An 11,993-nucleotide genomic window follows, 5' to 3' on the forward strand; every position below is an offset into this window, starting at 1 on the left:
AGATTTCATAATCGCAATAAGTTGCAACAGCAAGTAGAGTGTAGATGGATTTCAGCATGGCTACAGACGAGAAGATTTTCTGATAGTCAATGCCTTCATGCTGACTATAATCTTTAGCCACAAGCTTAGCTTTATAGGTCTCTATCTTACCATCAGCACCTATCTTTCTTTTGTAGATCCATTTATACCCAATAGGTACAATATCCTCAGGTGAATCCACTAAAGTCCAGACTTGGTTCGAGTACATTGAGTCAATTTTTGACTTCATTACATCTAACCACTTCTTGAAATCGATGTCAGACATCGCTTCGTCAAAGGTATTAGGGTCATTAGTATGACCTCTATCTCTCATAAGGAACATTTTCTTCACTTCCTCCGTCTTGTATCATCTTAATTCTTCAACATCTGTAAAAATAGTAAAATAGGAGGTAATGAGCTAGACAGCCCAGTAAGCAATGATCACTTTTTAACAGATTTCATCAGGCATTTAAGTAAATAATTATTTATAGAAAATAAGCATATAGAGTTCATCAATTCGAAATCAATTTCAATTATGCAACATAATTCATGCCAAATTCATTTTTTTTCAAAAATTCAAGTTTCTTTCAAGATTTTAATTTCTTTCGTTCTTAAATTTTTTTCATCAACCATGAGCTATGACCATATTTTTTCTGTGGCAGGATCATAACACCGCGTATCTTCTTACGGTGAGCTGCGAATCATCTGGCAGCAAAGTCTTTCGGAACCACTGGTCTCTCTGGCGGTTTGTCGCTGGTCTCTTTGACGACGTAAACCCTCAGGATAAATCAATTGCCAACGTATATGCCCCCATTGGCAGGGTCCTTTACATAGTCAGATTGTCAATTCATAATGTTTCTTATATCATAATTCTTCATAAATCATATTTCATATTCTAATTTCGATAATAAAACATATAATCATGTAGTATCAAAATCAATCAATATAATGCATCATGGAATCAACATGTTTAATCATGCTTCATCATAACATTTCAAATAAGATATTTTCATAACAAAATATCATTCATCCAATTCATACATCGTTTCACAAATCATGTCAGAAAAATATATTATAAATTTATCGATAAATCTAGAAAAAGTGAAACATTACTTACTGGGCTATCTAGCTTATTACCTCCTATTTTACTATTTTTACAGATGTTGAAGAATTAAGATGATACAAGATATGAATGGAAGAGTGATCAGAAGCAGAATCTCTATATTTTTATTTTTGGTTAAAAGGCTTATTGAATTTGATGCAAAGCCTTTGAATTGTTGTTGAATTTATTGAGATATTAAAGAAAAAATTTAGATCGTTATATTTTAGATTTAAATTATTATCTAATTATTTCACTGTTATTTTAGAATAGCATGATAAGATGCCTTGCATGCTTATGGGAAGAGTTTTCTATGAGTATGCGGCGGTTGCCATGACCCTCGATTCACAATCTCGGGTCGGGGGCATGACAATTAATATGGTATCAGAGCATAAGTGGATAAATTATGACATATAGAATTAGACGTAGTATGAGTGTAGATGGATAAACATTAGAAATATTGGGACAATAAAGTATGAGCATCATAATAAACCCATCCTAACAAATAGATAAATGAATCTAATAAGGTTTTACTACTACAAGGTTATCATGCCTCCCCGTAGAATGACAAGAACTACTCAAGGAATTGCAAGAGAGACATCACAACCACGGGATGGTAGCACTCCCCATCTGACCAGTGGCACCCCTCAGGAGGAGGGAGTCATAGATCCTAATGGGAGTACTTCGAGAGTACGTCAGGAACCAGATATGACTCAGTTAATGCAGACCCTAATCAGGATGGTACAAGCACAACAACAAATACAGCAGCAAATGCTTGAACAACAGTAGATACAATGAGATACACAACAATATCAGTATCCACCACCACAACATGGAGAGCAACCAGTACAACGGAACAATATTTCAGAATTTAAAAAGCTTGCTCCTCCAGCTTTTAAGGGAACTACTGAACCTTTGGAGGCTGATAACTGGATAATGGAGATGGAGAAGGCCTTCACTGTCCAAGAGTGTCTTGATGAAGAAAAGATTCGATATGTAGCTTATTTACTACAAAGAGAAGCATACAACTGGTGTCAGCGACTACAGCGCAAGTATGAACAAGACGGCGAAATACTTACTTGGGAAAGATTTCAGATTGCATTCTATGATCAGTATTTTTTTCAGAGTATGAGAATCTAGAAAGAGCAAGAGTTTATTTATTTGAAGCAAAAGGGTATGAGTATAACTGAATATGAAGTAAAATTTACAGAGTTAGCAAAATTTGCTCTGAGATTAGTGGATGGTGAGCAAGAACGTGTTCACAAGTTTGAGATGGGACTGAGAACTGAGATTCGAAAACAAGTGGTTTCATATGAATTGACAACTTATGCCGATGTGGTAAACAAAGCACTGATAATTGAAAGAGAAGTCAATGAAGAACGCATGGAAAGGGAAAGAAAGCAAAGAAAGAGAGCAAAATCAAATGATACACAAGGGCAGAATAATAAAAACATTAAAAGATCAACTAAGGGAGCAATAGATAATGAGACTCAACAGATTGATGGTGAGCAGTGCTCCAGATGTGGCAAAAATCATGCAGACAAGGATTGCTATTGGAATACAGGTGCTTGTTTCAAATGTGGTCAGATGGATCATAAAATTGCTAGCTACCCGCTAAATACAGAAAATCAAGTTGGCCAAAGAACTTATGAAGGATAACATAGGGGTGGTGGACAGATTTCTAAAAATCAAGGAAGAGTTTATGCGCTTACTCAACAGAATGCACAGGCTTCCAATACAATGGTGACAGGTATGAAAAATTTTGAGGACGAAATTTTTTTTAGGGTTGAAGAATGTTATAGCCCAAGCCCAAGCCCAAATTAAAAGAACCAAGCCCCCAAAAAAAAAAAAAGAGGAAGAACAGGGGATCGGGAAGAAGACTCTCGGTAGGAGTCTTCTTCTTCGATCAAACCAAGGAGATTGGAGTCCTAGGACCACCAGGAGTCCTAGGGCTCTCTATAAAAAGACCCTTCCCTTCCTTAAAAGCCGATCATCGGTTCTATTTCCCTCTCTTCCTCCCTGATTTTTTCGATTGGAGCCGCAGATACTCGTTTCTTTCTCGCCGTGATTGCTCACCAGCAGGGTCACCGGAGGCCGAAGTAAGCCTTCCTTCTCTTCCTCTCTTCTTTCCCTTTCTTTCCGTGCCTTTGTGCGCGACTGTCGGCGACAGGTGTCGTCGATTTTTGATCGGAAAAGAGACCCCTGTTTTGGCCTCTTTTTCCCTTTGATTTTCCGTTGCCGGCGATCACAACCGACCGCCGGCCTTGCATCTCCGAACCTGGGAAAGTGGCCCCCTCTGCCGTCGGCCTCCACCGTGATGGCCGTGGCCTGAACGGCCTGGCAAAGGAGGGGACCCGCCGGTCCTCTGTTTCGGCCTGGAAGGAGCCCGAGAGAAGAAGAAGAAAAAAGAAGAAAAAGAAGAAAAAGAGAAAAGAAAAGAAAAAGAAAATAAATAAATAAATAAATAAATAAAAAAAATGAGAGAGAGTTTCTCTCTCTTCTCTCTCTTCTTTCAGTCTGAACCCTTACTTCCTCTCTCTAGAATTGGACTTTCTCTCTCTACTTTCTCTCTCTAGAATTTTCTCTCTCTAGATTGTTTTTCTCTCTTGATGGATTTTTCTCTCTAAAGTTATTCCTCTAGAATTAGCGTAGTGAAAGGCTTCATTTTGATGATTTTGATCGAGTTTAGGGAAGAGTCTGATTTTAAGTGAGGTTTTGATTTTGGATTTATTTTTGAATTAAAATTAATGTAAAAATATAATTTTGGATAATAGGCACTGAAGAATCTCCTAGAAGTTAGTCGATCTATTCATTCAGTGCTCCGTGAAAGATAAGTAATGAATCATCTTCTCGAGATATTTCATATTTATTCTAAAAATAAATAATTATTCTCTGAAATTATGCATGAATTATGAATTATATTTTGAAAGAAAAGTACTTTTGAAATATTATGATATGTCGATTATGCACAGTGAAAAATTATGATATATTATGATACAAAGTATTTTGATACAGATCGGATTTATGCTCTCAGCCTAACTATGTTTCAGTGGGCCCCACCAATGAGAATTATACGTTGGTACTCAGTGGATCCTGCCAGTGGAGGTTGTGCACTGGTGTTTGTGGACCCTGCCAGTAGGGGTTGTGCGCTGGTATTCTGTGGGCCCTGCCAGTGGGGGTTAAACGTTGGTCATAGTCGAGGCTGTTGAGTTACGAGTATTTTGAATCGAATCAGATTTATGATTATATTATATGTGAATATTTGAAAATATTGGATTTGTATTAAATCAGCATGAAATATATTTTTATATTTATTTGCAACATTGTTCTTGAAAATTATATAATATCTGAAATATCTAGTTGAGATATTTGTTACTTACTGGGCTGTTTAGCTCATTACCTTTCTTTCTATTTTTCAGATTCAGATAATTAATTTTGAGCGTGGGAAGAAATATTGGGACAGAGCTTTTAGAAGCGAGATTTAGCATTGTCAACTTCATTGAACTTAGATTTATTATTTTATTTTTAGTAAAATTTTATTGGATGTAAGATATTTATTTTAATTACTTGAATTAAAGTTGAATAATAATTATTTGAATTTATTGCACTGTGATGCATTGATATCGTGATGAGATGCCTTGCATGCTTATGGAGAGAGTTCTTCATAAGTATGCAGCGGTTGCCGCGACCTCCTGCTCGCGATCTCGGGCCAGGGGCGTGACAGTAAGCATACCCATATACTTTTCAGGAGATCGGGAGACCCTACTAGATCTACGAGGTGGTAGAGAAATATCAACTACTGGCTCATGAATTATAGGTTCTTGAGGATCTATAGCTCTGGGCTCTTCAGAGACTTTCTCTTCGAGCTCTACTAACCTCTGACTGCCGTCATCCTGGATAAACTATGTTTCTAGAAATATGGCATTTTGACTCACAATCATATTATGATCTTGTAGAAAGAAAAAGTAGTATCTCATGGATTCTTTTGGATACCCTATAAAATGAGCTATAATAGATCTATCCTCCAACTTTTCTGCCATCTGTCTCTTGACATAGGCCGGACATCCTCAAGTCTTAAGATAATCTAGATTCGGCTTCTTACCGAACCATATCTCATACAGTGTGGTAGGAACGGACTTTGAAAGAACCCTATTCAACAAGTGAATGGCAATTAATAAGGCATATCCCCAAAGAAATAAGGATAGATCAGTGAAGCTCATTATGGATCAGACCATATCCAATAGAGTCCTATTCCTCCTTTCAGATATCCCGTTGAGCTGAGATGTTCCAAAAGGGGTCCACTGAGAGACTATACCGTTGTTCTTAAGATATCCCAAAAATTTTTGACTAAGATATTCATCTCCTCGATTAGATCGAAGAACCTTAACAAGTTTACCCATCTGCTTCTCTATTTCATACATGAATTCTTTGAACTTTTCAAAGGTCTCAAACTTGTGTTTCATTAGATACATATACTCGTACCTAGACAAATCATTGGTAAAGATAATGAAGTAGGTATAACCACCTCTAACTTGCACATCAAATGGCCCACACACGTCGGTGTGTACCAGGGCAAGTAACTCTGTGGTCCTTTCCCCATATCCTATAAAGAGTAACTTAGCCATCTTTCCTTGAAGGCAAGATTCACAAGCTGGATATGGCTCTGGGCAAAGAGAGCCAAGGATCCCATCTTTTTTCAGTTTGTTTATCCTGTCCTCTCCAATATGGCCTAGTCCATGGTGCCATAAGTACTTCTGGTTAATTTCATCTCTGGATCTCTTTTGATCTATGGCACTCACTATTTACTCGTTTAGGTTTACATTTGCATCAATATACAAGTGATAAAGACTGTTAATTAAATGATCTCATGCAACTAATTTATTTTATAAATAAATAGAATAAAAATTTTTATTAAAATAATTTTCAAAATATTTTTTTGCTAGCACAGACATGAAAATTAAATTTCAACTAGCTACAAGAACATAATAACAGTTTTTCAAATCTAATCTAATGCCAAACGATAATCGAAGAGGGTAAGTGCCAACGACCTCTGCAGCAATTTTTGCTCTATTGCCTACCTAAAGGATCATATCACGTTCCCTCAACCTCCTACTTTCTATCAGACCCTGCATTGAGGTACATATATAAGCACTCGAGCCAGAATCCAATACCCAACTAGAAGTAGAAGAAACTATAAGGTTAGATTCAATTACGAGCACACCTTCGAAAGGTTTATCACCTTTTTTGGTCTTTAGACTCTCCAGGTATTTCGGATAGTTCCTCCTCCAATAGCCTTCAACATGATAGTGGAAACACTTTCTCTTTGCCTCAGCTGCCTTTGGACCATCTATTTTTAGCTTGCTCTCATTCTTCTGCTTCTTTACGGATTTTGCCTTCTTCCTTCCAACAGACTTTCTCTTGAAAGAAGAAGTCCGCTCTACAGTAAGAATAGAGCTCCTTGAACTCTTCAAGGTACCCTCCATTGTGACCAACATGTTGACAAGTTCAGGAATAGTGCAGTCAAGTTTGTTCATATGAAAATTCATGATGAATTGACTATATAAACTGGTAAGGGATTGAAGGATCAGATCCATCTATAATTTTTTTTTGCATATCCAGCCCAGCTTCCCAAGCTCCTCAATATTCTTGATCACTGTCATACAGTGCTCATGGATAGACTATCTTTCGTGCATCTTCAAGTTGAAGAGTTTTTTGGACACTTCGAAGTGCGCAGTACGGCTCTGCTCACCATACAACTCTTGCAGGTGAGTAATCATGGTCTGGGCAATGGGCATATGCTCGTGCTGGCTTTGCAACTCGTTGAATATAGACGCCAGCATATAGCACTTAACCCAACTATCTTCATCCATCTACTTCTCAAAAGTAGCTCTCTGCTCAGCAGTAGGATGGTTTGGCAACACAACGAAATCTTGATCGAGAACATGACTTAACTTTTCTGAAGTCAGGATAATCCTGAGGTTTTTGAGCTAGTCTCTGAAATTATTACCGATCAAATGATTGGTTTCAAAGATGCGAGCTAGAGGGTTTGAGGCTGACATAATGGTTTAACTACAAGAGTAGAGATTCAAGTTAGAATTTTGTACTTAATTTTTTAATTTACTTCTAGAGACTTTAAGATGCAAATAATGACTCTTACTAATTTTTCGAATCCCTCCATCCCGGGAAGAAAATGAAAATCCTGATATGACAAAGGATTCCTAGTGGGTGCTGCGGTCCCACCGATGACATGCACCTCACCTAACAGTTATTGGTAACATGAACACCGATGCGTAGGCAACTCCTTACCTAGATGCTTCACTAAGCATGTTGCAGCAACTTGGTCTCTAAGTCATGTGGGCTCACCTAACAGTTGTTGCCCACACTTCTTAGTTAAGCCCGACCCATCGTTCACAAGCAAGTGCAAGGCTGTCATTGGATCTCTTACCTAACAGTTATTGGACCCAACCCCATCCTTATCCTAGAACAACTCTTTGCTAATAGAGTAATTGTGTGTTTCCGATGCAACTGAACTACTGTAACCAGTCGAGAATAATCAACGCCGGTAACACGCCCGCACATCTACAATGGTGGAAGGCCTATGGACTTAATATTTGTGAGGAGGTTTGGATTTAGGTCTCATCTAATCAATCATCATATGACTGATCTAACTGGCATGGGCTAAACCAAAATGTTAAGCAACCTAATTCAAGACCTAATCTTCCAAATTGATCAGGTAAGTGGAGAATGGTGAGAGTCCCCCCGTTGCCTTTCTTAGACATCAATGAATTGGCCAGGTCAGCTAACGAAACCAATTAAATAATCACATCTCATTAACTTGTCTTAGACACCAATAGATCGATTGATCAGAATTGATTAGCTCAAGCGTATCATGCTCAAACCAACGAGCCAAATTAGGTCCTTGGTTAATCGATTCTATATATGGGACTCAATTGATTTGATCAACAATATTTGTATGATCATTAACTTAATTGATCTAACTCAATTCAATACTTGACTCAATTTAATCAATTACTTAATCAAATTAGACCCATATGACTTAAATCAAAAATCTTAAATGTAATCCTATTACATGACCTAATTTTTGATTTTTTCATAATCAAAACTCTCATGCACAAACACAAATTTCAGATTCTAAAATCATATTTTAGATCTAAATTTTTTATATTAATATAATATTTAAAATATAAAAATAATTTTCAAATTTTAACATACAAACATATATCATATATATGCATATATAATTGGATCTAAATTAAATTTCAGATCTAAGCATGATATAATATATCTCATATACTAGTCATAAATTAGATTAAAAATAAATTTATGATCCAAATATGTAATCATATATCACATATATGAATCAAAAGTCAGATCAAAAAAAAAAAAATTCAGATTTCATGCATGCATCTATATTTCACATGAACATTAACTAGAACTCTTTTTAGATCAAAATTCAGATCTATGCATGCATCAATATATCAACTATATATTTTAAAATTAAATTTTAAATTAAATTTTAAATTTGAAGATCCATCCATATATCTCATGTATCAAAAAAAATTAATTTTAAAATATTTTCAAAAATATGTATATCAAAATTCAGTATATGAAAATCAATGGCTCTGATACCACTGTTGAAATTTGAGGTTTGAAGCATGCATATGTGTTTCAAAATTTTAATTTTTTAAATACCGCAGTGGAGAATAAGATTAAAATAATTTTAATTTAAATTTTATATGCATAAAAATATAAAATCATATGGATCTATTTCATATGCTGAAATTGATATATGCTGAAATTTAAATTGTGATCAAATCACATACCTTTTTCGTAATTTCTTTCTTCAAATTTAGATCTGAAAGAGATGAGGCTCTTTGTTAGCTGCACAAGTATCCGATCTCTATGAGTATCTACTTGGGATCAGTCGGGAACAGCCCTCTAAGATCTGAATTTTGATTCTCCAAAATTCAACCTACTGAATCTAAACGAAGCCTGGATCGCAATCAATGTTTGATCTTTCTCCTTGATCTTCTTCTTCTCTTCTTCTCTAGGCTCTTTCTGCTTGCTCTTTGCTGCTACAAAATACCAGCAACCAGCCAAAAGGTGGGACGCCAACACCTTGGGCGTGAGACAACTTGGGACGCGTGTCCCAAGTTGTATGGCTTGGGGACACCTAAGGAGAAGAGAAAGAGGGAGGAAGAGAGGGCGTGGGAGCTCCTTTGGGCATGGAGAGGGGCTGGCTTTAATGATCTTAGGATCTTAGGAGAGGTCTCCTTTTATAGACACAAAGATTGAATCCTATTCAATCATATAATACAAGTCCTACTTGAATTAGGATTCCTATTAACTTAAATTATCTAACTTACATTAGGAAGCCCATTAGGTGCCAACTATTGGAGCCCTTACACCCATAATTAGACACCCTCTTTTACACCCAAAAAATACCTCATATGAAAACCAAAGGCCCTCTAATTAATGGACACACCCAAATTGATCAAATCAAAGTGGCACCCCATAATAACTATCAAGGAGATTCATAAGGGACTTGCACCTTTAATTTATGTGATCCATAACCTTAGACACCCAACAATTGGAGTCTCATGAATCTTATTCATGTAAGTAATCAGTAGATAATTAAGTTAAAATTAACTTATCAAATAAGTAATCCTAATTGAAAGAGGAATTGGGTCCAACTATGTGCTAGTAAAGTTACTATGAACCCAATGGATTTTTCTAAATCCAATTGACACTTCATAAGCTCAATTTCTTATTTCAGATCTAATTCCTTTGTTGTATGACCTCATAGGTTCAATTCTATTTGATAGTGAGATATACAATGATCTCTATCATTGTATCATTGAAACTCTTTTCAATAGGTCAAAATAATTCCACTCTAACTCAATCAAGGATTGTTGATTCAAAACAACTTTAATGAGCTCTCACAATCTACCAGTGACACCTAGCAGTATATAGTGACAACCTAATAGAACTGAAATGAATCTCTAGGTACAGTGAACGTGTAATTCAGTCCCTCTATCGTGAGTCCCGACTAGATGGCAAATCATGGATAAATTGTCAAACCTCAACATCAGTCATATAATAGATTGGAATAGCTTAAGTCCAGATGTGATGTCTATGAAATTTTTTTTCCATCAATCACTCTACTATGGCCAGAGATTCATGGACTTAGTTTCTCAAATTTCATAGGACTACTCTCTATCAAGATTGATAGATCCTATCTTGATGCACACCCTACTCCTACAATGGATCAACTGTCGTCAATATCCACTACAAGGACTCATTGAGACCCATATTTATATGTCAATCAAACTCCAGCAGTCTCACTGTGTGCAGTAGTACCATCTCAAGTCAAAAGACCAGACACACAACTACTGCATCGAGACAATCACTGACGATTGAAAAAATATCTAAGTGATCTCTCGTATGGTCACGCTTAGTGCTAGTTGTTCTTTAACAACCATCCGCACTCATCGTCTTATGTCTCTATATAGTAGATTAGAGACCCATCTATCCCAAAAGAAGCGATTTGTGCATTACTCTATCCGGATCTGTCATCGTTTTCATTATGATCCTATGACCGGGAGCCTTTAGGAATTAAATACATGTCTCTAATTCTCAACACCTTGAGAGTATGCATCGAAACTAATTCCATGAACGTTTTAATGACACATTATACTTGAATGAAAAAGAATTTGCCCTTTTATTGATCATATCAATATATTAAGTATAAAATTATGTCCTAGATTAATTACAATGTGTCAGCCATATTGGCTTTTAGGACATACATCTAACACATTTGTAGTTCTCTATGAGTATGTAGTGGTTGCCATGACCCATAACTTGTAATCTCAATCAAGAGCATGACACCATCTCTATCGTTACTATAGAATTTAGTTAGTTAAGATAGAGGGTGGCCTACCAAACTTGATCGAGTAAGGCCTGGATGTATATGTGGACATGCCATCGATATTGAGATAGCTGGAAAGATGTAGGTTGAATGGAGAATATTGAGTAAACTTAGGTACTTTTGTTAACCTTTTTGTGCACACAAGATTCATTCAAATTCCGTGTTGAACCAAATGATTTGATTACCTTATCAAAATAGATATTATAATCCCAAGATACTTGTTTAAGGCTATTGTAGATTTTATCACTTTGCACTTTTGTTTCTTAGCCTTTGGATGTAAGTAAAACCTTCTGACTGATCCACAAATTTTTTTCTCAAATGTTCTATTCAAGATACAGCTTTGACATCCATTTGCTATAGCTTATAATCATAGTGTGCTGCCATTGATAAAAGAATCTTTTTGAATTTTAGCATGCCATTAGTGAAAAGGTTTCTTATAGTTAATTCCAATCTTTTGTGTATAGACTTTTGTCACTAACCTTACCTTATAGGTCCACCTTTCCATTAGGTCCTATTTATGGACCCATTTACAAGTTTGTCCATTAGGGTCCATACCCCATTGGAATACATGTCTTGATTATATGGCCTAGCCACCAGGCAAGTAGGTAGCATGCCTACTTGCCTGCTGCTTCATCCATGTATGAGTGTGTTTTTTTGAAAATAAAAATCCCCGTGCAGACTGCCCCGTTCCTACGCTCACCAAGATACTCCAACCTACAACCTCTCAATAACCAGTGGAGCTTCAACCAGCAGCAATATATACTGACGTCTGAATTAGTGACAACTACCTCATCAACAAACTATTTTTAAGAACACAGAAGCATTTTTTTCCTCAGATTTTCAGGTCGTTGCACACAGTGCGAAGTCCCAAATCAATCTCGATCTCTTAGTGGGTATCCTCTTATCTCTTAACTAGGTCCTTCCCAC

The sequence above is a fragment of the Elaeis guineensis genome, chromosome 5 (genome assembly GCF_000442705.2).
Source record: "Elaeis guineensis isolate ETL-2024a chromosome 5, EG11, whole genome shotgun sequence".
Taxonomy (NCBI): Eukaryota; Viridiplantae; Streptophyta; class Magnoliopsida; order Arecales; family Arecaceae; genus Elaeis; species Elaeis guineensis.